General features: G+C 42.2%; 1 protein-coding gene across 3 annotated transcripts in view; it reads right to left on the reverse strand.

Annotated features, from left to right (window-relative positions):
* Window positions 1–24,489, reverse strand: part of grid2 (glutamate receptor, ionotropic, delta 2) — a 1,199,099-nt gene that overhangs the window by 936,912 nt on the left and 237,698 nt on the right. The window lies entirely within an intron of this gene.

Here is a 24,489-nt window from a genome sequence, read left to right on the forward strand (position 1 = left end):
CGCACCTGAACGTGATGAGAGGAAGCTGAATAAAGGACCATCGGACCCAAGGATACTGGCGGGAACTTAGTTTCATGATGGTGAAGCGACAAGCTTTATGCTCTCTCTCCGTGTTTACTCTCAGTGGCTTGATTTGTCCCCTGTCTTCTCCCTTGTGCTTGCAGTGTTTTCCTTCCGTTGCCGTGGATCTCACTGCCTCCCTTGATCCTCGGTCCCCGCCTGAACACGGACCTTGTCGCCTCTCTCTCTGCCCCACGGACCTCACTTGGATCATGGACCTCTTTTACCTAGCCCGATTTGGATTTGTCTGCTTCGTCATCCAACATTGTGGTAACACACAACAGTTAATTACACACATAGTTTAACACCACACACACTCTTGGATTTTGGTCACACACTCCATTCCTTAGTTTAAGTGAAGTGAAGTGAATTATAATTATATAGCGCTTTTTCTCTAGTGACTCAAAGCGCTTTACATAGTGAAACCCAATATCAAATTTTTTATATTTAAACCAGTGTGGGTGGCACTGGGAGCAGGTGCCCAAGGACACAACGGCAGTGGCAAGGATGGCGGAAGCGGGGATGGAACCTGCAACCCTCAAGTTGCTGACACGGCCGCTCTATATATATATATATATATTATATACGATATATGTAATAAATCATTGAACATTACTGCCTCCTGGTGTCTGAGCCGTCATCTCCCCTCTGTAACCATAACACAGCGATTACCTGCGGCTGAGGTGAGCAGTCGAGAACTTGTGTTTGGAGCCTATATTTTTGATATTGTAGTGGGTTTACATAATACACCCACGGAACTTTTGCTATGGTTGGAGAGTTCCAGTCAGACGGGACGCATTTCCGGTGTTGTGTGTTGTTGCGCTGAGAAGCCAGGGATGTATAGCTACTGCTCAACTGCTCATAACAAAACAAAGTTTAAATGTCGTCGGCGGGCCTTCTGCGGAGAGGGGTGTATAAGGACCGGCCTCGAACCCAGCGAAAGGTGAGTGGATTGCCCAGCTGGAACTGGTTATCGAATCAACTGTCACCCTAATTAGCAGCAGGCGGCCCGAGACGCGGGGTTGGAGCTGGAGTGAGAAAGAAGAGACACACCGGACTAAAATGTCCTAAAAATTATACTGCTGGAAAGCAAATGAAACTTGGGTATGTCAATAAAATAATCTGTACACCGGGCTCAAGAAAGATCTGTCGGCACCAGGAGAACCCTCACAGCAGAGAAACTTCTACACTCATTAAAACAATTAAAACCATCTTTTGACACTTCTTCTTCTTCATCTTTAAAAAAACGCAAAAGTGATATTTCCGCGCGGATATTAATGTTTAAAAACCCTGATTTTCGCGGACTTGTAACATGCCTGGAAATGTGAGCTGCTGTATATTAATTGTATATTCATAATATGGAATAATATGCATAGTGATAGTTGGCCTTCACTTTTTTCAAAGCTTCTATTGTTCCATGGCAGCATACAGCGAAGCCCCCGGGCCAACTTGATAAACATACAATCGGTTCACGCTACCCTTTCTTGATCAAAAACAAAGGACTGCATACTAAATAGATGCACACACTCCCGCTGTTTCTTTTGATGTCAAGTCGCGGACATGGTCCACACCAGGTCCAAATCTAAAATGAATCCCGTGATCCGACTGGTTGTTCACAGCTTGGAGTTTGATTGCTCTGCTTAGTGGGGAAGCAGAGCCAGCCAGATAAAAGATGACATCACAGAGAAAGGCAGGAAAATTAAACACCTGTTTAGTTTAAGCACCTGCTGATTGATGTCGATGAACACACCAAATTGTGCATTCAAATGTGTCATTGGTTATGCAGGTTTTTTGCACAACTGCTAGCAACCTTTGAGACATGTTTGCCAGTACTTTGACCCTCTTCAGGAAAAGCAATCTGCCAGGGCCTGTTAGTTTGCCCACAATATTAATAACCAGACCCCAAATATTAGTCAACACAGTATCATTACTGATCATTCCTGTTTGATGGCACATGGGGTCCTAAACTGCGAGTTTGAACCGAGGTCTTGAATGCGCTTTGCCTAGGACGCAATGATCTGTGTGGGTAGTTTTGTGGAAATCAGTGTCCGTAAAAAGTTGATTAATGAATGACAGAGCACTTCATACGAAATGTTACCACACACAGATCCCAGCCTATTCCAGCTCTGTCACTGATAAGAATATAATGGCAAATTTTGAAGATATTCACAAGCTTCCTCTTGGCATGCTGTGTTTGTGCTGGGCTATTAAACATAAGAACTGGGTTCTGTTCTTGTTTGGAAACACAAAATGTAGTTTTATGTTTTAATTTTGCAAATTGTGTTATTTTGCACTTAAACAATAAATGGCACAGGGGTTAGTGCTGAGTAGTCCTGAGTTCCATCCCGGGCTCGGGATCTTTCTTTGTGGCGTTTGCATGTTCTCTCCGTGGCTGCAAAGGTTCCCTCAGGGTACTTCGGCTCCCTACCACCTCCAAAACATGCACCTGGGGATAGGTTGATTGGCAACACTAAATTGTCCCTAGTGTGTGAATGTTAGTGTGAATGTTGTCTGTCTGTGTTGGCCCGGCGACGATTTTTTGATTGATTGATTGATACTTTTATTAGTAGATTGCACAGTTCAGTACAAATTCTGTACAATTGACCACTAAATGGTAACACCCGAATAAGTTTTTCAACTTGTTTAAGTCGGGGTCCACGTTTATCAATTCATGGTACAAATATATACTATCAGCATAATACAGTCATCACACAAGTTAATCATCATAGTATATACATTGAATTATTTACATTATTTACAATCCGGGGGGTGGGATGAGGAGCTTTGGTTGATAACAGTACTTCAGTCATCAACAATTGCATCAACAGAGAAATGGACATTAAAACAGTGTAGGTCTTACTTAGTAGGATATTAGGTGGCGGCTTGTCCAGGGTATACACACCCTTCCGCCTGAATGCAGCTGTGATAAGCTCCAGCGCCCCCCACAATCCCGAAGAGGGACAAACGGTAGAAAAGGAATGGATGGATGGTTGGATGGATAGGGTTGGGGGGCACAAAATACAATGTATGCTTCGGGCCTCAATTTAGCTAGGGGTGGCCCTGCTTCAACATTATGATGTATTGCATGGATCATAAGAAAAACTGTTGCCATCGCCATTCTAAAAGAAAATAGTGCAAAACTATAGTTTTGTCAAGACTTGGACTATGGTGTGGTTTGTTTTCCCGTGGTGCAAAGCGATTGGAGCAGACACCGCTTGAAGGTAAGGACTTTTTTAATTAACAACTCAAAAAAGGAACAAACGAAAAGCGCTCACAGAGGTTCAAAACTTGGCTATGAAAACAAAACGTGCACTAAGGCAAAACTATGGACAAAAAACAAAAACTTGCACTATGGCACGACTAACGAAAAACTTACTTGAAACGAGAATGGAACATGGATCATCGGCATGGATTACAAGGGTGTATCAAAGGTGAGTAGAAGGTGGCGGAGGGTGATATCGCCAGGGGGACTGCCTGGCAACTGCAGGCTTAAATAGTGACGTGGTGATTGACAACAGGTGCATGAGTCCAAGTGAATCAGATGCGTGAGTCGTGAGAACAGGTGAACTGATTGGTAGTCATGGAAACACAAACAAACCAGGGTGCGCAAAAACAGGAACTAATGGAGTCAAAAACAAAACAGAACCTAACTAAACAGAACATGATCACAAAGACATGACAAGTATTGTTGTATGTGTATAAAAAGTATCTAACAATATTGAGCTTTTTGTGTGTAACTAAAATATTTCCAGTCATTACCATAATTATCAAAACTGATTTCCAAAAAGTTGCACAGCTGCACCCAAGACCCAGCTATCAAACTTGTTTATTGACGATTCCAAGCCGTAGCAAATAAGAGGTCTGCATCAGAAAAAAACACCAGGTGTAAAAGACAAGCAAACAGGTTTGAAAAAGCCAGACGACATTGGTTAAATATTTGTATAGAAGCAATAGTTTAGATTGTTCTCAACTTCCCAGTTGAACTTGAAGAAAGCTTGTTCAAATCATGAAGGACATCGAAAATAAGTGCATTAAAGTTTGTGCAGTATGAATAACCCAGCGTGATGATTAATCCATCACTGCACTGAACAATAATTGTCTTCTCCTGTTTGCCAAGAAAGATCGGCTAAGTTAGGAGTCAAGAACAAAAAAGAGACACCTGAGAAAATATACTTTCAGGGACTGAATTCAAAGTAGCATGTATCCAAATTATATTACTTCTAGCTTGAGTCAATTGATTTTTTTTTTTTCACGACAACCAGAGACAAGCCATAAAAATTAAAGAGAAAGCGAAAATGATAAATCCAAGGATCTTGTCAGTGTATGTCCTTAAAAGTCCTTAAAAGCTAATAAGATGTGTGACCAAAATGTGAATTAGATCATTTATTTTCAAGAATATAATATGGTAACTTTATTTAGTATTGGGAACACAAATTTACCATTAATTAGTTGCTTAGTAACATGCAAATTAGTCACATATTGGCTCTTAATTAGTCATTATTAAGTACTTGTTAATGCCTTTTTTCTGCATGGCCTTATTATACAACCAGTAATCCATTGACTAAGAGTCTTCCCTCAATACCCATGCCTTGGGCACTAATGCACCCCCATACATCACAGATGCTGGCTTTTGAACTTTACGTCGATAACAGTCTTGATGGTTCTCTTCCCCTTTGGTCCGGATGACACGCTTCCAAAAACAATTTCAAAAGTGGATTCGTCGGACAACACAACACTTTTCCACTTTGCATCAGTCCATCTTAGATGATCTCGGGCCTAGAGAAGCCGGATGTTGTTGATAAATGGCTTTGGCTTTGCATAGTAGAGCTTTAACTTGCACTTACGGATGCAGCTATGAACTGTATTTAGTGACGGTGGTATTCTGAGGTGTTCCTGAGCCCATGTGGTGATATCCTTTAGAGATTGATGTCAGTTTTTGATACAATGCCGTCCGAGGGATCTAAGGTCACGGTCATTCAATGTTGGTTTCCGGCCATGCCGCTTCCATGGAGTGATTTCTCCAGATTCTCTGAACCTTTTGATGATATTATGGACCGTAGATGTTGCAATCCCTAAATTTCTTGCAATTGCACTTTGAGAAACGTTGTTCTTAAACTGTTTGACTATTTGCTCACGCAGTTGTGGACACAGGGGTGTACCTCGCCCCATCCTTTCTTGTGAAAGACTGACCATTTTTCTGAAAGCTCTTTCTATACCCAATCATGGCACACACCTTTTCCCAATTAGCCTGCACACCTGTGGGATGTTCCAAATAAGTGTTCGATGAGCATTCCTCAACTGTATCAGTATTTATTGCCACCTTGCCCAACATCTTTGTCACGTGTTGCTGGCATCAAATTCTAAAGTTAATGATTATTTGCAACAACAAAAAAATGTTTATCAGTTTGAACATCAAATATCTTGTCTTTGTAGCATATTCAACTGAATATGGGTTGAAAATGATTTGCAAATCATTGTATTCCGTTTATATTTACATCTAACACAATTTCCCAACTCATATGGAAACAGGGTTTGTACTTTAATGAGCAACTGATTAATGGTGAATATGTTGCATACTAAAGTGTTACCGATAATACACACAGGCATACTAACTTTGCATCTTAGGCAACAGGACACTTATTTCACAATGTGTAGCGAAGCCCACTTAAACTTATGACCGCTTGTAATTGTCAACTTTCTTCATACTGAATCAATTTCGTCAGTCATGTATGAAGTCCAAATGATGAAAATGTCCCCGTCAGCCACTTTCCTCTCCCTAAATGGATGATTGCCGAACACAAAAATGCCTTGCAGGGCTGTCATGCCAGCAAGGAAATCCGCTCTGTCGGTACTCTGATGCAAAATGGGTGAGGACAGTTGCTAAAGGTGACTGAAATCCTGCGAGATTTTGCTGTATTGTGCGGCCACAGAAAATTGCTCTGCCATTAAGTGCTCACGGTCTCTGCAGGCTGGTGATAAAAAAAATATGAATGGATTAGTTGCTCCAACAGGCGAAGGAATGCCTTTTTAAGGGGGTTTACGCTTCCCCCCTCCCCGTAGGACATTTGTGATAAAAATCCAAGCTTGATAGATGGCACACTCAAGAGGAACTGGAAAGCCATTAGTGTTGAACCGACAACACATCAGAACGCCATAACTAGTGTGATCCCTGGATAATACATGTCAAACACTTTATCCTCAAACCTCTCAGGAGTCCCTCGTCTCGCCTTTGCCAATGTTTCCTTCCTCATCATCTTCTCCCCACCGTCTCCAATCCACGTCAGCAATTTTTTTGTCAATGTCGTTGCCATTGTCCAGTCGACCATTTCATTCGCCACTTCACACTCCGCTGATATTCCTCTCATTTTGGGGTTCGTGCTCAGAACCACCGCCAACCATTTCTCTCTCACCCTTCCTGTTGTAATCATCAAAACTCCTACGTGTTCTTCTCGGAAGTGACAGCAACGGAGGCTGCACGCACCCCACCCACTTGTGTGTTAATACAAAACCCCTTTCCATATGATTTAGGAAATTGTGTTAGCTGTAAATATAAACGGAATACAATGATTTGCAAATCATCTTCAACCCATATTCAGTTGAATATGCTACAAAGACAACGTATTTGATGTTCGAACTGATAAACATTTTTTTTTTTTTTGCAAATAATCATTAACTTTAGAATTTGATGCCAGCAACATGTGACAAAGAAGTTGGGAAAGGTGGCAATAAATACTGATACAGTTGAAGAATGCTCATCAAAGACTTATTTGGAACATTAATGCTGAAAGGTACATACAGGATTTGGAACAACATATGCTGCCAACGAAGTGCTGTCTTTTTCATGGACGCCCCTGCTTATTTCAGCAAGACAATGCCAAGCCACATTCAGTATGTGCTACAACAGCGTGGCTTCGTAAAAAAAGAGTGCGGGTACTTTACTGGTTAGCCTACAGTCGAGACCTGTCTCCCATCATAAAAAGAATATAAAGTCAATTAAAATTGACAGTTAAAATAATGGTTTAATGGATAATGTGTTAAGATCCAATACTCGGATCTTCACTTATTATTGTTCATTTTAACATCTTTGTTTTCATTCTCCGTTTGTCCCTGTTATTTCCTGTATTAGTCTGTTACTATGGTTACTCATTAGTTCACTTGCTACTCACGGTCCCGAACACCTGCTACTGATCCTAATTTGCCTCCGCGCAACAAAGACGACTCTCCCCATACAACTGTTATGTTTTCTCTCCCGCTAGCTCATATGCTATGCCACTCTTCATTGTTAGCTCACATGCTAATATTTTTTGTTTTTACATTTTTGTGCCTTCGTGCCCAGTTTAGTTTATTTGTACTTCCTGGCTCACACGCTAGCGTCTTTTGTTTACCTTATTTAGCTCCAGTGTTTTTGTTCAGGGCTCCCTTTTTGTTGAATAAATCTTTATACCTTACCTTTGTTGTGTTCATCACCTGCGACGCATCCTCGGAAGAACACCGGCAACCATGCCGAAGAAGAATTGTCACATAATGGCTTTTTTGCCGATATCCGATATTCCAAAGCAGCTCGAAGGTGATACTGTTGTTATTTTTTTTTTTTTTTACTTTACTTTATTACACTACTGTACTCGTTTGTAGTACATGCAATAGTTTTTTTTTGACAATATTTCCTATCTAAAAGCTACATTTTCATCCTAAAAAGCATGTTACTTGTTGACATTGTGAGGTTTTTCAGGGAGCCCTGAATGGAATGATAACATTTTAATTAGAGATGTCCGATAATGGCTTTTTTGCCGATATCCGATATTCCAATATTGTCCAACTCTTAAATACTGATCCTGATATCCACCGATACCGATATATACAGTACAGTTGTGGAATTAACACATTATTATGCCTAATTATGTTGTGATGCCCCGCTGGATGCAATAAACAATTTAACAAGGTTTTCCAAATTAAATCAACTCAAGCTTTGAAAAAAAATGCCAACATGGCACTGCCATATTTATTATTGAAGTCACAAAGTGCATTATTTTTTTTATCATGCCTCAAAACAGCAACTTGGAATTTGGGACATGCTCTCCCTGAGAGAGCATGAGGAGTTTGAGGTGGGCGGGGTTGGGTGGAGGGGGCTTGGAGGTGTGGGGGGTAGGGGATAGTGGGGGTGTATATTGTAGCGTCCCAGAAGTGTTAGTGCTGTAAGGGGTTCTGGGTATTTGTTCTGTTGTGTTTATGTTGTGTTACGGTGCGGATGTTCTCCCGAAATGTGTTTGTCATTCTTGTTTGGTGTGGGTTCACAGTGTGGCACATATTTGTAACAGTGTTAAAATTGTTTATAAGGCCACCCTCAGTGTGACCTGTATGGCTGTTGATCAAGTATGCTTTGCATTCACGTGTGAGCGTGAAAAGCCGTAGATATTATGTGTTTGGGCCGACACGCAAAGGCAGCGCCTTTAAGGTTTAATGGTGCTCTGTATTTCTCCCCACGTCAGTGTGCCACTACGTACTTTTTTACTTTTTGAAACCGATACTGATAATTTCCGATATTACATTTCAAGGCATTTATCGGCCAATAATATCGGCAGTCCGATATTATCGGACATCTCTATATACGATACATGTTTTTTTTTTGCTGATGTTGGACCGGTATCCCAATACCAATATCGGACACCCCTAGTTCCAACACTGTCCAGAAACTGACAGTGGTCTAACGCCGTGGTTCTCAAATGGGGGTACGTGTACCCCTCGGGGTACTTGAAGGTATACCAAGAAGTACATGACATTTTTTTTAAATATTCTAAAAATAGCAACAATTCAAAAATCCTTTATAAATATATTTATTGAATAGTACTTCAACAAAATATGAATGTAAGTTCATAAACTGTGAAAAGAAATGCAACAATGCAATATTCGGTGTTGACAGCTAGATTTTTTGTGGACATGTTCCATAAATATTGATGTTAAAGATTGCTTTTTTTGTGAAGAAATGTTTAGAATGAAGTTCAAGAAACCAGATGGATCTCTATTACAATCCCCAAAAGGGCACCTTAAGTCTATGTGTAGAAACCTGTATTTGTAATTGAATAACTTGTATATTTTTCAACACGTTTTTAGTTAATTTTATATCTTTTTTTCCAAATAGTTCAAGAAAGACCACTACAGATGAGTAATATTTTGCATTGTTATACCATTTAATAAATCACAAACTGATGAATTAGTGCTGTATTTTACTTCTTTATCTCTTTTTTTCAACCAAAGATGCTTTGCTCTGATTAGGGGGTACTTGAATTAAAAAATTGTTCACAGGGGGTACAACACTGAAAAAAAGTTGAGAACCACTGGTCTAACGTAACCTTACTAAGCCACTATGTTGTTTTCACATTTCCTCACCCAACTATACGTTACTGTCCCTGCAACTAAAATGATAAGGTTCCATAATCATGATCACACACCAATGCAAAAAAAACAGGCCGTCCGAGTTCATTTAAACCTGAGTGTCGTCTCCTTTCAACCAATCAATCTTCCTCCTCAGCAATAGTCTCTTCATCCAATCCATGTCTTTCCTATCCATCTGTCAGTCATCTATCAGTCGCGTTCATTTCCTCACCTCCAGAATATCGCTTTCTCCTCCCCCATATCGCCTCTCACCCTCTCAATGTGTAACCTCTTGACCTGCTGTTATTCTCCCTTGTCTTATCTTTCCGTCTCTTATTTCTTTCCCGACTCCTGAGACATGCTTCTGGATAAAAGGTGTGAAGGAGGAACTAAGTGCTTTCTCCTGTCCATAAACAATGTTCTTTATGGCTGCACGGCTCTGGGCCTCAACTGGCGGTGGGAGGCAATGATGAGGGATGTCTGGAGGGATTAATCTACTATAAAATTTCTGTCACACACACATTCGTTCAGTGTATTTCCCCCTCACACACGGTGAGAAGCTGCAGGTAACAACAACATGATAAAAGAGAAGGTGGAAGAAGCTCAACAAACTTGTTTGTCAGTTTCACAAGAGGGACTATGTAGCTAACAATGGACGCACTAGCAAATATATATTACTGGCTTTATTTTAACAACGAATCTTTGGGTACATTAAACATATGTTTCTTATTGCAAGTTTATCCTTGGATAAAATAGTGAACATACAAGACAACTTTTCTTTTAGTAGTAAGTAAACAAACAAATAATCCTAATTTAGCTGCTGACACATGCAGTAACATATTGTGTCATTTTCCATTCTATTATTTTGTCAAAATTATTAAGGACAAAATGTATTATTAATCTATTTGTTCATTTACTGTTAATATCTGCTTACTTTATCTTTTAACATGTTCTATCTACACTTATATTAAAATTTAATAATCACTTATTCTTCAGTTGTTTGATACTTTACATTAGTTTTGGATGATACCACAAATTTGGGTATCAATCCAATACGAAGTCACTACAGGATCATACATTGGTCATATTCAAAGTACTCATGTGTCCAGAGAAATATTTTCTGAGTTTATAAACAAAATATAAATTTTTTGAAAAACGAAAGATGTCGTGATGCCAAAAGATATTGTCGTAATCATAGTGGTATTGACTAGATACGCTACTGTGTACTTGGTACTGTCACGTGGGGGTCGCATTTTAATGCGGGATCGTTCCTCCAACGCAAACATAGACACTCCGGACAACAACTAAAAGGTAAGAATGATTTAATAACAAAACACTGGTACAAAAACAGACGAAAAGAAACACGTGGCGAAAACACAGAAGCTAATGCTAACACTAGCACAGGATCAGGTAACAAGAAATCTAGAATTACCAACGAAACAGTTGCATACCGCAAACAAGGGACCAAGACCGACTGACGGGACAAGGCAGGCTTAAATAAGGAAGTAATTAACAAAAACAGGTGTGCGTCTGGAACCCTCAGCAGGTGAAATTAATGTGTTGCCATGGTGACCAAACTGACTCACAAAAAGGTACACAAACAATAAAGGGAGTCCAAACTAACAGAAAATAACTAAACTAAACATGATCCAGACTACGGATCATGACAGTACCCCCTCCTCAAGGACAGATACCAGATGTCCATAAACAAAAACAAGCAGGGTCAAGAGTCATGGGAGGGCGGAGGGAGGAATTGGCGGTGGGTCGCCAGGCCAAGTGTCCCCGAATCCACCGAGGCAAAGTCAAGTGGCGGCGGCGAGTGGAACTCCGCTGCAGCCGGCGAGGCGGGCGACCAGGGAGCGGCCACATCCGTGGCCGACAGGGAGGTGGATGCACTTGGCGTGGCGGACGACCAGGGGGCGGCCACATCCATGTTTGACGTGGAAGTTGGCGCGTGGACGCAGCAGAAGACGTGTCAGGCGTGGACGCAGCAGAAGACGTGTCAGGCGTGGACGCAGCAGAAGACGTGTCAGGCGTGGACGCAGCAGAAGACGAGTCAGGCGTGGACGCAGCAGAAGACGAGTCAGGCGTGGACGCAGCAGAAGACGTGTCAGGCGTGGACGCAGCAGAAGACGTGTCAGGCGTGGACGCAGCAGAAGACGTGTCAGGCGTGGACGCAGCAGAAGACGTGTCAGGCGTGGACGCAGCAGAAGACGTGTCAGGCGTGGACGCAGCAGAAGACGTGTCAGGCGTGGACGCAGCAGAAGACGTGTCAGGCGTGGACGCAGCAGAAGACGAGTCAGGCGTGGACGCAGCAGAAGACGAGTCAGGCGTGGACGCAGCAGAAGACGTGTCAGGCGTGGACGCAGCAGAAGACGTGTCAGGCGTGGACGCAGCAGAAGACGTGTCAGGCGTGGACGCAGCAGAAGACCTGTCAGGCGTGGACGCAGCAGAAGACGTGTCAGGCGTGGACGCAGCAGAAGACGTGTCAGGCGTGGACGCAGCAGAAGACGTGTCAGGCGTGGACGCAGCAGAAGACGTGTCTTGGCTTGGTTCTTGGCATGGCGGTGCTTGGCGGCGTGGAGCTGGTACTGGTACTTGTCGTAGAGCTGGTACTTGGCGTGGTGCTGGTACTTGGCGTGGTGCTGGTACTGGTACTTGGCGTGGAGCTGGTACTGGTACTTGGCGTGGAGCTGGTACTGGTCGTGGAGCTGGTGCTGGTACTGGTCGTGGAGCTGGTACTGGTCGTGGAGCTGGTACTGGTCGTGGAGCTGGTGCTGGTACTGGTCGTGGTCGTGGAGCTGGTACTAGTCGAGCTGGTACTAGTCGTGGAGCTGGTAGTAGTCGTGGAGCTGGTGCTGGTACTAGTCGTGGAGCTGGTACTGGTCGTGGAGCTGGTGCTGGTACTGGTCGTGGAGCTGGTGCTGGTACTGGTCGTGGAGCTGGTGGAGGCGGCCTAGGAGGAGGTTGCGGCTTGGCTGGGGGCAGTTGTGCCACTCCCCCCGCACCGCCCCCCTATCCCAGTCCCCCCCCAAGGGGCGGATACCAGACGCACTTCTTGCGGTCTGGAACCGTCTTTCGGGGTGGGTGGAGGGAGGTTAGGAGGTGGGTAGAATCCTCCCCTAAAAAATGTTCGGCAAGTGCATCTCCCTCTCCCACCTGAGATTGTGTGGGAGGACAAGAAGAAAACGTCCGTGTTGTGGGCGGGACTAGAGCCATGGGGGGCGGAGCTTGGCAATCAAAAGAAGACTGAGGAAATCTAAATTTCAAAAAAATGTCCTGGTAGTGTTTTATCTTTGAATTATAGTCTTTTGTAGGTGACTTACACCTGGAGACAGAAGGCACAACAAGAACATTATGGTCCGTGACTTCCTTAGATGACGCCGGCGGAATGACGTCATCGCCGCGCGCCGATTCAGTGACGTCATCAGAAGTGGGCGGAGTGACGTCATGAAGAGTGGATGGAGTGAAGTCGTAGCCGGAGTTCATTTTGTTAGCAGCCCAATCAGAAAATTGTTTGGCAAAATGAGTTACTGGATTACCAAACATCGGCGGCGAGGAAAACTTTGCTGCTTGTGGTGTCTTGCTGTCCGGAGGAGTCTGAGGGAGCGGCGCGTCCCGGTAGCGAAGTGGAGCCCTTTTGGACGGCTTCCGTCTTCGCTGACGCGTCCGGTACTGTGGTGGATCGATGTCCTCGGGCCATACGGAGGTGATCGGAATCAACTTGCCATTAGGACCCCACATCAGGTCCTGGCGCTCCAAGGGCGAGTGGCGTAGAGTCTCCGCTTCCATTGCTCTCCACGTACCTTGCTCCACATCTTCAGAGTCTATGGCGAAGGAACTGTAAGCTTGGTCCCTTCTGTCACGTGGGGGTCGCATTTTAATGCGGGATCGTTCCTCCAACGCAAACATAGACACTCCGGACAACAACTAAAAGGTAAGAATGATTTAATAACAAAACACTGGTACAAAAACAGACGAAAAGAAACACGTGGCGAAAACACAGAAGCTAATGCTAACACTAGCACAGGATCAGGTAACAAGAAATCTAGAATTACCAACGAAACAGTTGCATACCGCAAACAAGGGACCAAGACCGACTGACGGGACAAGGCAGGCTTGAATAAGGAAGTAATTAACAAAAACAGGTGTGCGTCTGGAACCCTCAGCAGGTGAAATTAATGTGTTGCCATGGTGACCAAACTGACTCACAAAAAGGTACACAAACAACAAAGGGAGTCCAAACTAACAGAAAATAACTAAACTAAACATGATCCAGACTACGGATCATGACAGGTACCATTACAGTGAACTTTTCAGAGGCGGAATGGTACGTTCATTAGTTTTGGAGTACTATAATAATACCTGTATACCGTACAACCCCAGTATATATATATATATATATATATATATATATATATATATATATATATATATATACTGCCTTCCGGCCGACTGTAGCTGAGATAGGGACCAGCCCCCCCACGACCCCAAATGGAATAACCGCCAAAAAATGGATGGATGGAGATATATATATATATATATATATATATATATATATATATATATATATATACATATGCTGTGTGTAATCATATATGAAAGTATCCCTTGTGTGGCGTTCGGGTCTGTGGGACCCATTTTCGATTTGTATTAAAAGAAAATGTATACAATTAATACATTTTTCAAACAGAAACTCACTGTTGTTGGCTCTTTCTGTGATGAACATATATTAGAATACATATTTAATGAACACACACCATACACCCCCCTACACATTTCTATTACATATAAGATGTCCGGGGTCCACTGGACCCATGACTAATAGAAGAGTGGAAATTGATGTTCTGTGTACCACACACACACACACACACACACACACACCCAAACACAAACACAGCAGGCTTAGACAGGGGGAGGACAGAGTGTAGGTACACAGAACATCAGAAGGTCAAATGTGCGAGAAAATGAGAGGAGACAGTGTTGACAAACAATGTTGCAACCTTGTGTGGGAACCCGCAGGTGCAGAAACACAAAAGAAGAATCCATGTGGAAAACTGGCAGATACATTTCCATGCAACGTTCATAGTGTTGGTACTCGGCCAGTGTTTGTGGGTCTTCGACTTAGACTTACTTTTTATTGTCACTCTAATTTGAACTTTACAGTACAGACAACAATGGTAGTGCAGGATAAAAAAGCAATAAGGTGCAGATATAAATAAATAGATTACTGTACAGATAAATATATTGCACTTTTGCATATGCATCCAGGTTTATGGATGTATGTTTTATTGTATTTATATTCCAGCGAGTTAATCCATTTTTGGGGGGAATTGAGGGGATTATTATGATGCGTTCAAGAGTCTTACAGCCTGAGGGAAGATGCTACAACAGAACCTGGAGGTTGTGCTACTGAGGCTGCGGACCTCTTTCTGAGGCACTGCAGGCTCCAGTCCAGACCAAGATGCAGGTGGTCTCTATACTGCCTCTGTAGAATGTGGTGAGAATGGGGTGAGGGACCTGTGGTCTTTTCATCCCACGCAAAAAGTGCATGCGCTGCTGAGCTCTTTTTACAAGAGCTCGGGCGTGTACAAACCAGGTCATATTGTCAGTTATCTGCACCCCCAGGAACTTGGTACCACTTACCATCTCCACTGCTGTGCCGCTGATGAAGAGTGGAGCGTGGCTGGACTGGTGCTTCCGGAAGTCGACAATGATCTCCTTGGTCTTGTCGACGTTCAGGACCAGGTTATTGGTTCTGCACCAGTAAACCAGATGTTTCATCCCCCCCTATAGTCTATGTCGTTATTGTCACGGATGAGGCCCACGACTCTTGTATACTTTGTAGTGGACCTGGCGCAGCAGTCATGGGTCACCAACGTGAACAGCAGTGGACTCGGGACGCAGCCCTGTGGGGAGCCGGTGCTCAGGGAGATGGCACTGGAGGTGTTGTTGCCCACTCTCACAGACAGGGGTCTGTCTGTGAGGAAGTCCGGCAGCCAGTTGCTGAGGGGGGTACTGAATCCAAGGTGGGGCCAGTTTGCTCATGATGGTGTTGAACGCCGAGCTGAAGTCCAGAAACAACATCCGCACATGTGTGTCCTTTACTTCCAGATGTTATTTCTAATAGTTAACATGACACTGAGTTTGGCTGTCTAATGTTTTTGACACAATATTTTAGTTGTAAAAAGTGTCACGCATTATGCTGTGTGCTGGACTCCCTTTTTTAAAGAACAGCCGTTCAGCCCGAGTGAAAAAAAAATCCTGAAATGCTGTAGAAAAACATAGAAGCTCAAAACACAAACAAACAAACTACGAGTAATAGAATGCTAAAAATAGTATGACTGACCACCTCAAAAATGAATGGAATTTTACAGCCGTTTCACTGTACAAAAATGTATATGAAAATAAATAATATGGGATCTGTAATATTAACTATGAATGGTAAAACACTGAATATTAAACAAATTCGCCTCGTTTATCTTCTTTACTTCGCAGACAATGGAACAATTTTGCAACACACACGGCAAAACTTGAACACAAAGGACAAAAAATCCCACCAATCCATATAATATTAATAATCCATATATATCACTTTTCTGCAGAAGAGAACTTTGTTGTACAAATTTGCTTCTGTGTCCCTCCCTGACACTCAAGTCTCAGGCTGGCTGGTGTAAAGAAATCCCATTCCTCTTTGCAGCCCTTCTCAAGCTCCATCCGATTGAATGGGAGATGTCGGTTTTTATCCAGGATGCCTCTGTACATTGTCCAGTGAAGTGTAGAAAGTTATTGGATGCAATCAGCAGTTACCCAACCAATATATATCCCACCACTGTACATAATGTAAAATTAATTAATTCTGCACTATTCGGTTTCGTATCAAAGAGTAATCCATCCAACATTCTTGAACAAGAGAGAGTAAGAGTTCATTGAGTAGGTGTTACAAATTTATTTAACACCTCATGACACTAAATTGACAATAGAGAGCAAACAATACTGAATAAAGATTAGGATTTTTTTTGGTTTTGCATTCAAAGACACTCTTCTAAGGGTTGCTTCAGGGCTTCAAAAAAACCAACAAAATGTAAGTAACTTAGAAGTAGAAAGTTTTGTTTTCCTTTTTTGAATAAAATATTGAGAATTAGTTATTTGATGTAAGTAGGACTCCAATGCACACATGTCAGAGTTACCAAGCGTAAATAGAACTGAATGTACCAGTAGCAGCTATTCTTTCCTTTTTTGGACACATCTGAGTTACCATAATGACCAAATTTTGTGTGTGAATGCAGCTTTCAAGTCACAAAGCAATGAAAAAAAAGTTGGTCTTTTGTTCGGTGACCGCAATTAAGTACTGTTATTAGTTATTACAGCTGTGAATCTTTCGGCCCCACATGATTCAATGTCATTTTTAGAATCAATTCTCCATTAAAAAATATTCTTAATTTAAAATCAGTACTTTCTAAAAATATTGGGTGCCAGTTCTATGATTTAATAAATTCCTCCATAAAATAAATAAACAGCTGTGATACATTTCTATAATACTTAAAAGAAAACTAGTTTTGTTTGATAACAAATTACCCAATCATTCATCCATCCATCCATTTTCTACTGCTTATTCCCTTTGGGGTCGCAGGGGTCGCTGGTGCCTGTCTCTGTCAGACAGACAACGTTCACACTCACCTTCACACACTAGGGACCATTTAGTGTTGCCAATCAACCTATCCCCAGGTGCATGTTTTTGGAAGTGGGAGGAAGCCGGAGTACCCGGAGGGAACCCTCGCATTCACAGGGAGAACATGCAAACTCTACACAGAAAGATCCCGAGCCCGGGATTGAACCCACGACTACTCAGGACCTTCGTATTGTGAGGCAGACCCACTAACCCCTCTTCCACCGTGAAGCCCGGTTTTGCAATAGTGTTCCTAAAAATAGATATATCGGCCCCCAGGCACATTTTTTTCTATAAGTGTGGCCCCCGAGGCAAAATAATTGCCCAGGCCTGACGTACAAACCCCATTTCCATATGAGTTTGGAAATTGTGTTAGATGTAAATATAAACGGAATACAATGATTTGAAAATCATTTTCAACCCATATTCAGTTCAATATGCTACAAAGACAACATATTAAATTTTCAAACTGATTAACATTTTGTTGTTGTTTTGCAAATAATAGGCTCTGGCGCCTATCTCAGCTACAATCGGGCGGAAGGCGGGATACACCCTGGACAAGTCGCCACCTCATCAAAGGGCCAACATTTCACAATGCATCATTTTTCCCAGTGTGGGTACTTTTCACTGAGTTGCATCATACGCTCTCTCCCCCCTCCAAACTGAGATTACTCCCTCCCTACCGCCTTGTGTTCATTGTATAAAGAACAAAGTTAAAGTACTCATGATTGACACACACACACACACACTAGGAAAGTATTCTCTGCATTTGACCGACCCATCACCTTTGATAACCCCCTGGGAAGTGAGGGGAGCATTTTTGGTGATTCAACCCCCAATTCCAACCCTTGATGCTGAGTGCCAAGCAGGGAGGTAATGGGTCCCATTTTTATAGTCTTTGGTATGACTTCGCCGGGGTTTACACATCTATCTTCCTATTGCGCTTTCCTTACATACATTGCTGTGAATGTAACTTGTGCATTTTGAGATGCCCAAGCTTCTCAAATTCATCTAAGAAGGACAATTTTGTTTGACTACTTTATTAGAACATTTCCAATACAAAATAAAGCAACAAGAGGGGTATCAAACTTTGGCACCCATCAGAACACGTGTGTGCACGTGCCCGTGCATGTGCGTAGAAATTCCAATAATGGCCACGTGGAAGGTGACTTTCTCATCCGCTCCACCCCACTACGTACTGCGTCCTTAAAACGCTGACAATTCCACTCTCGTGATTTAGGCACGTCGCGCATTTGTCAAGGAGAAGGAGAGTACGTTGACGAGTCGCCATGGAAACCGACTGAGCTGACTGACAGCCAGCCAGTCAACGGGGAGCCGAGCGAAGAGGCAAAGGGAGGACAGCAACGGTAATGACATTGCTCGGCGAGTGGACAAGCTGTTTTATCGCGATTGAATTGAAGTCATTACCGTGATACATACTTTGATCCTCCTAAATCAATGTCTGTGAATAAAAGTGGAAATGTTATCAGCATTAGGTCACTGCTTGTTTATTGCATTCACACATTTTGAAAAGTACTTTGAATGGATTAAATATAAACTGTGTGGTTTAATTTTTTTTTAAGGTGCACAAGATGTTTTGACTGTTCCGCCCACCAAAATGCTTTCAAACCAAAATCAGTATATATTTTTTTCAATGATATAGAAGCAAACTTTATAATGGAAGGAAGTCAAGTAAAAGTGCAATTGTTTAAAAAAAATAAAAAAACAGTGTCACATTAACCCAATAATATGATAAATACAGTGGCACATTGGCTTACAAGTTCAACTGGTTCTGTGACGCGTATTTCAGATCAATTTTCCCAATAAAACGCATTCAAATTAGAGATATCCGATAGTATCAGACTGCGGATATTATCGCTGACAAATGCTTTAAAATGCAACATCGGAAATTATCGGTATCGGTTTCAAAAAGTAACATTTATGACTTTTTAAAACGACGTGGTACGCGGACATAGGAAGAAGTACAGAGCGCCAATTAACCTTAAAGGCACTGCCTTTGCGTGCCAGCCCAATCACAAAATGTCTACGGCTTTTCACACACACAAGTGAATGCACGGCATCCTTGGTCAACAGCCATACAGGTCACACTGAGGGGGGCCGTATAAACAACTTTAACACTGTTACAAATATGCGCCACACTGTGAACCCACACCAAACAAGAATGACATACACATTTTGGGAGAACTTCTGCACCGTAACACAAATAAACACAACAGAACAAAAAAAAACAGAACCCCTTGCAGGACTAACTCTTCCGGGACACAAAAATATACACCCCCGCTCCCCCCTACCCCCACACCTCAACCCAGTCCACCTCAACCTCCTCAAGCTCTCCTCATGGAGAGCATGTCCCAAATTCCAAGCTGCTATTTTTAAGGCATGTCAAAAAAAATAATGTACCTTGTGACTTCAATAATATGGCAGTGCCATATTGGCATTTTTTTCCATAACTTCAGTTTATGTATTTTGGAAAACCTTGCTACATTGTTTAATGCATCCAGCGGGGCATCACAACATAATTACGCATAGTAATGTGTTAATTCCAGGACTGCATGTATCGGTTGATATCGGTATCGGTAATTAAGAGATGGACAATATCGGAATATCGGATATCGTCAGAAAAGCCATTATCGGACATCTATAATTAAAATGTCATTATTCCATTCGATGCTCCCCAAAAAACATCACAAAGTTAACAAGTAACATGCTTTTTAGGATGAAAATGTAACTTTTAGATAGGAAATATTGTCCAAAAAATACTATTGAATGTACTACAAACGAGTACAGCAGTGTTAGAAAGTAATGTAAAAAAAATTCGCAAATAAAATATTGCCTTCAAGCTACTTCTCTGTCAAACACACCATTAGCGGCTTCACGAACCTCGTCGTCGGCAACACACCTGGGTCATGCTTTCCTGATGTTTGTTTTTTTTTTCTTAAATGTATTTAATAGAGTCTGCTTCTTCTTAGCATTGTCCTTCACACTATCTTTGTTCCCATGGTTGCAAAAACAAAGTTATGTTTTGCTAGCTATTAGCCAACGAGCTATGGAGCCAAACATCGGATGTTTTGGTCGAACCTTACATGGTTTAGTGTGATATTCGCATACCAGCTGGCGGTAGGGAGACTAACACAATGTTTTTCTTGCAATCTGAAGCATACTAGTTAGGAAGACAATATTAATATGTATATATTATGTTTGAATAATTATGTGTAAGTTATCAGGCAAATTTGACATGCTTAGAGTCTGGTGCTATAGTTATTAGCTATTGTGCTCAAGGACAAAACTTATTGTGTGAGGGGTGGCCTCAGCCGCAGATGTTACCTTTGTTTTAGCCCGCTAACAGCCAACGACTTCAAGGACCTCAACGAAGATAAGACGACAGCACGCAGACGAAGCAGAGACAAGGCGAAAATCTAAGGCTCCAGCACATTCGGTCACGTATTGTGCGTCCTGGACCTGCTTTGCATGATATATGTGACCACTCCTTTTAGAGGCGGCCTCAGTGATGTTGACTGGAGAACTCCTGAGTAAATAGAGGGACGCGGGAGCTCTACCTTAGAGCGTAAGGAGGGATTGTGACTAAGTGTGCAGCTCCATGCGTTCTCCTCATCAGCTAGATTGAACTCTGTCTCTGCATGATTCCTTGCCCTCTTGTCTGTTTAATAGATGTCATCAGTGTTTGAACCTGACACACTCCAACCACAGCCATGTGGTTGGCATGTGCAGCTCCTTGTTGAGTTTATAAAAACAAAACCAGGTAGTTGCCTACAGCCACAGTTTTATTTATTTACCCACACTCGCAAAATGAGTCAAAGTGCGTCATTTTATGCTAATTTTGCGGCAGTTTTTTTTTTTAACTGCCACAAGTTTTAGACACACGTATGGCGTCAGGTTCATGGAAATATGTCCATGAACCTGACTTATAATTTCTTAGAAAAGACAAATATATTTGGGGTCTAAAGAGTTATGAATGAAAACCAGGTGGCATCAAATTATATTCAACCCACTTTTCCACACACACACACACACACACACACACACACACACACACAATTTGGTTTTTGGTTTTGTCTCCCAAAAATGTTTTCTTTTACAAAAGCAGCTCCGAAAAAAAGAGAGGTTGTCTTTTATTTATGTCATTATACTGTATTGTCTCAAAACACAGGTACAATAGTTTATTCGTTAATTTACTAACACAATTTTGACTTCTATGCAACCAACTTTTACAGTAAGTGAAATACGCCCAGACCCAAATTATGCGCCGTGCGAAGGGCCCCACAGTCCACGAGGCGTAGAGAATGTAACATGGCAAATAATGAATGACATGGTACTTCATGTGAAATGTTAACTAGCACATGTCTGGAAAATTGAGTTGGATGTAAATATAAATGGAATACAAAGATTTGCAAATCCTGTTCAACACATATTCAATTGAATGCACTACAAAGACAAGATATTTGATGTTCAAACTCAAACTTTTTTTTTCCATTTATAATTAACTTAGAATTTTATGGCTGCAACACGTGCCAAAGTAGTTGGGAAAGGGCATGTTCACCACTGTGTTACATCACCTTTTCTTTTAGCAACCCTCAATAAACGTTTGGGATCTGAGGAAACTAATTGTTGAAGCTTTAAAAGTGGAATTATTTACCATTTTTGCTTGATGTACAGCTTAAGTTGTTCAACAGTCCAGAGTCTTGTTGTCGTATCTTACCCTTCATAATGCGCCACACGTTTTGGATGGGAGACATGTTTAGGCTGCAGGCGGGCCAGAAAAGTACCCGCACTCTTTTACTACGAAGCCCCGCTGTTGTAACACATGGTTTAGCTGAAATAAGCAGAGGCGTCCATGATAACGTTGCTTGGATGACAACATGTTGCTCCAAAACCTGTATGGACCTTTCAGCATTAATGGTGCCTTCACAGATGTGTAAGTTACCCATGCCTCGGGCACTAATACACCCCCATGCAATCACAGATACTGGCTTTTAAACTTTGCGGCTATTACAATCCGGATGGTTATTTTCCTCTTTGTTCCGGAGGACACCACGTCCACAGTTTCCAAATATATTTGGAAATATGGACTCGTCAAACCACAGAATACTTTCCCACTTTGCATCAGTCCATCTTAAATGAGCTCGGGCCGAGCGAAGCCGGTGGCGTTCCTGGCTGTTGTTGATAAAAGGCTTTCGCTTTGCATAGTATAGTTTTAACTTGCACTTACAGATGTAGCGACCAACTGTAGTTACTGACAGTGGTTTAATGAACTGTTCCTGAGCCCATGTGGTGAAATCCTTTACACAATGATGTCGGTTTTTGATGCAGTACCGCCTGAGGGATCAACAATCTGTAATATCATCGCTTACATTCAGTGATTTCTCCAGATTCTCTGAAACTTTTGATGATGTTACAGACAGTAGATGGTCAAATCCCTAAATTCTTTGCAATAGCTCGTTGAAAAATGCTGTTCTAAAACTGTTCGACAATTTGCTTACAAAGTGGTGACCCTCCCACATATGGTACTTGTAAAAAAAAATACTTTATTTGTCGCCATCGAGACAAGGATTAGTGATTCAGAAGTAGCTACAACGCTGCTGACAGCGGCTGGATTTTCGCCGTGAGCTCGCTAACCATGCCTTAAAGCACCTTTTCCTGAGGGCATTTCAGTGTATAACTTTACTTTAATTGTTAGTTTTAAAGCCAAAATGCGTCCGTTCTCCCTTTTCTGTCTACACACTGTGTCTGCTTGTAAGTACTCTGTGTGTGTGTGCTCCACCGAACATGCTCGTCTGCTCGTAAACCAACAATGACATGACGTGACTACGACTGAGGGTGCGGGGGACCAGTACTTTTCAGAGGGGGTATAGTACCAAATATGATTCATTAGTATCGCGGTACTATACTTTTTACAATAATTTTATCTACGTTTTCACAAAAACTTTGTGTTGAAATGCGAAAAATAAAAGCCGATGTCCCACTGGGTGTGAGTTTTCCTTGCCCTTATGTGGGCCTACCGAGGATGTCGTAGTGGTTTGTGCAGCCCTTTGAGACACTAGTGATTTAGGGCTATATAAGTAAACATTGATTGATTGATTGATTTGAACCTACCAAGAAGAAGGCCTGTAAAACTCCACTGTGTGGGGGGAAAGCAACATGAAGGGGTTTCTGTTTCTTTCATGTATTGTGATCTACAGAAAGATATTGTCATGACCCAAGAACTACAAAGCGGAGAAGAAGCAGGGCCTGACTCCCCTCCAGGCATCGCTTTTTTGAACTCTTTTACTAACCTCTTTTTGAGCTCTTTTGCGACCTCTGTTGGAAGTATTTTACGAACCTCTTTTTGAAATCTTTTGCGACCCCTTTTTTTGAACTCTTTTGTAATCAAAGGCGATGGCTGTTTACCACCCCATCCCTTTGGAAGCAGCTGTTGCCATGTAGTCAATCAATCAATCAATCAATGTTTACTTATATAGCCCTAAATCACTTGTGTGTCAAAGGGCTGCATAAACCACAACACAAACCACTACGACATCCTCGGTAGGCCCACATAAGGGCAAGGAAAACTCACACCCAGTGGGACGTCGGTGACAATGATGACCCAGTGGGACGTCGGTGACAATGATGACTATGAGAACCTCTATCAGGAAAGAAGGAGGCGTGCAATCTTTTGGCAGAGGGTACTGAAACACTGTACAAAAGGTACCGTGTCCAGAAGTCTCTTCAAATTGAGCCAAATGGAATTCTGTCTCTGTTTCAGTCTTTGCTTCTTGTGTTGTTTAATAGATGTCATCAGTGTTTGAACCTAACAATACTATTACCGGTATACCGTACATTGGATAGATAAAATATATTTTAGGAAAGTATATAATAATTTAAAGCACAAAAAGTGTTATCTAGACAAATATCATGACTGCATGCTTAATACCGTTAAAGTTAAATGCACCGCCAAAAATAAGCTGAAAGGTTTTCCTCCCTCACAAAAGAGACCAAGCAAAAAACGAAAAGAGGAAGCTGGCAGTCAAGCAATAAACGGAGGGCCAAGGGTTGTGGGCTCAGTCGGGACAGGAAGGAACCTCTCCTCAATAGAGCTGTACTCCACGCGGCCACGGCTATTCGAATGAGACGCTCGCCATCGGCGGATCATCCCCAAAATGAATGCACGCATGGCTGCACAAAAAAAATAAAATAAACAAGTCTCGCTGGTTTTGTTTCCAGCTGTCAGCTGCTGGATTCCACCACATAATAGCACATTGAATTTCGTTTGCGGGGGGAAAAAAAGTGTTGCCATGGATACTCCGCTTCACCAGAGACAGTCCTTATTCATCACTAAATAAAGACCGAAGGACTCAACGCCTCACAAGGATGGT

Source organism: Nerophis ophidion, linkage group LG01 (genome assembly GCF_033978795.1).
Source record: "Nerophis ophidion isolate RoL-2023_Sa linkage group LG01, RoL_Noph_v1.0, whole genome shotgun sequence".
Classification (NCBI taxonomy): domain Eukaryota; kingdom Metazoa; phylum Chordata; class Actinopteri; order Syngnathiformes; family Syngnathidae; genus Nerophis; species Nerophis ophidion.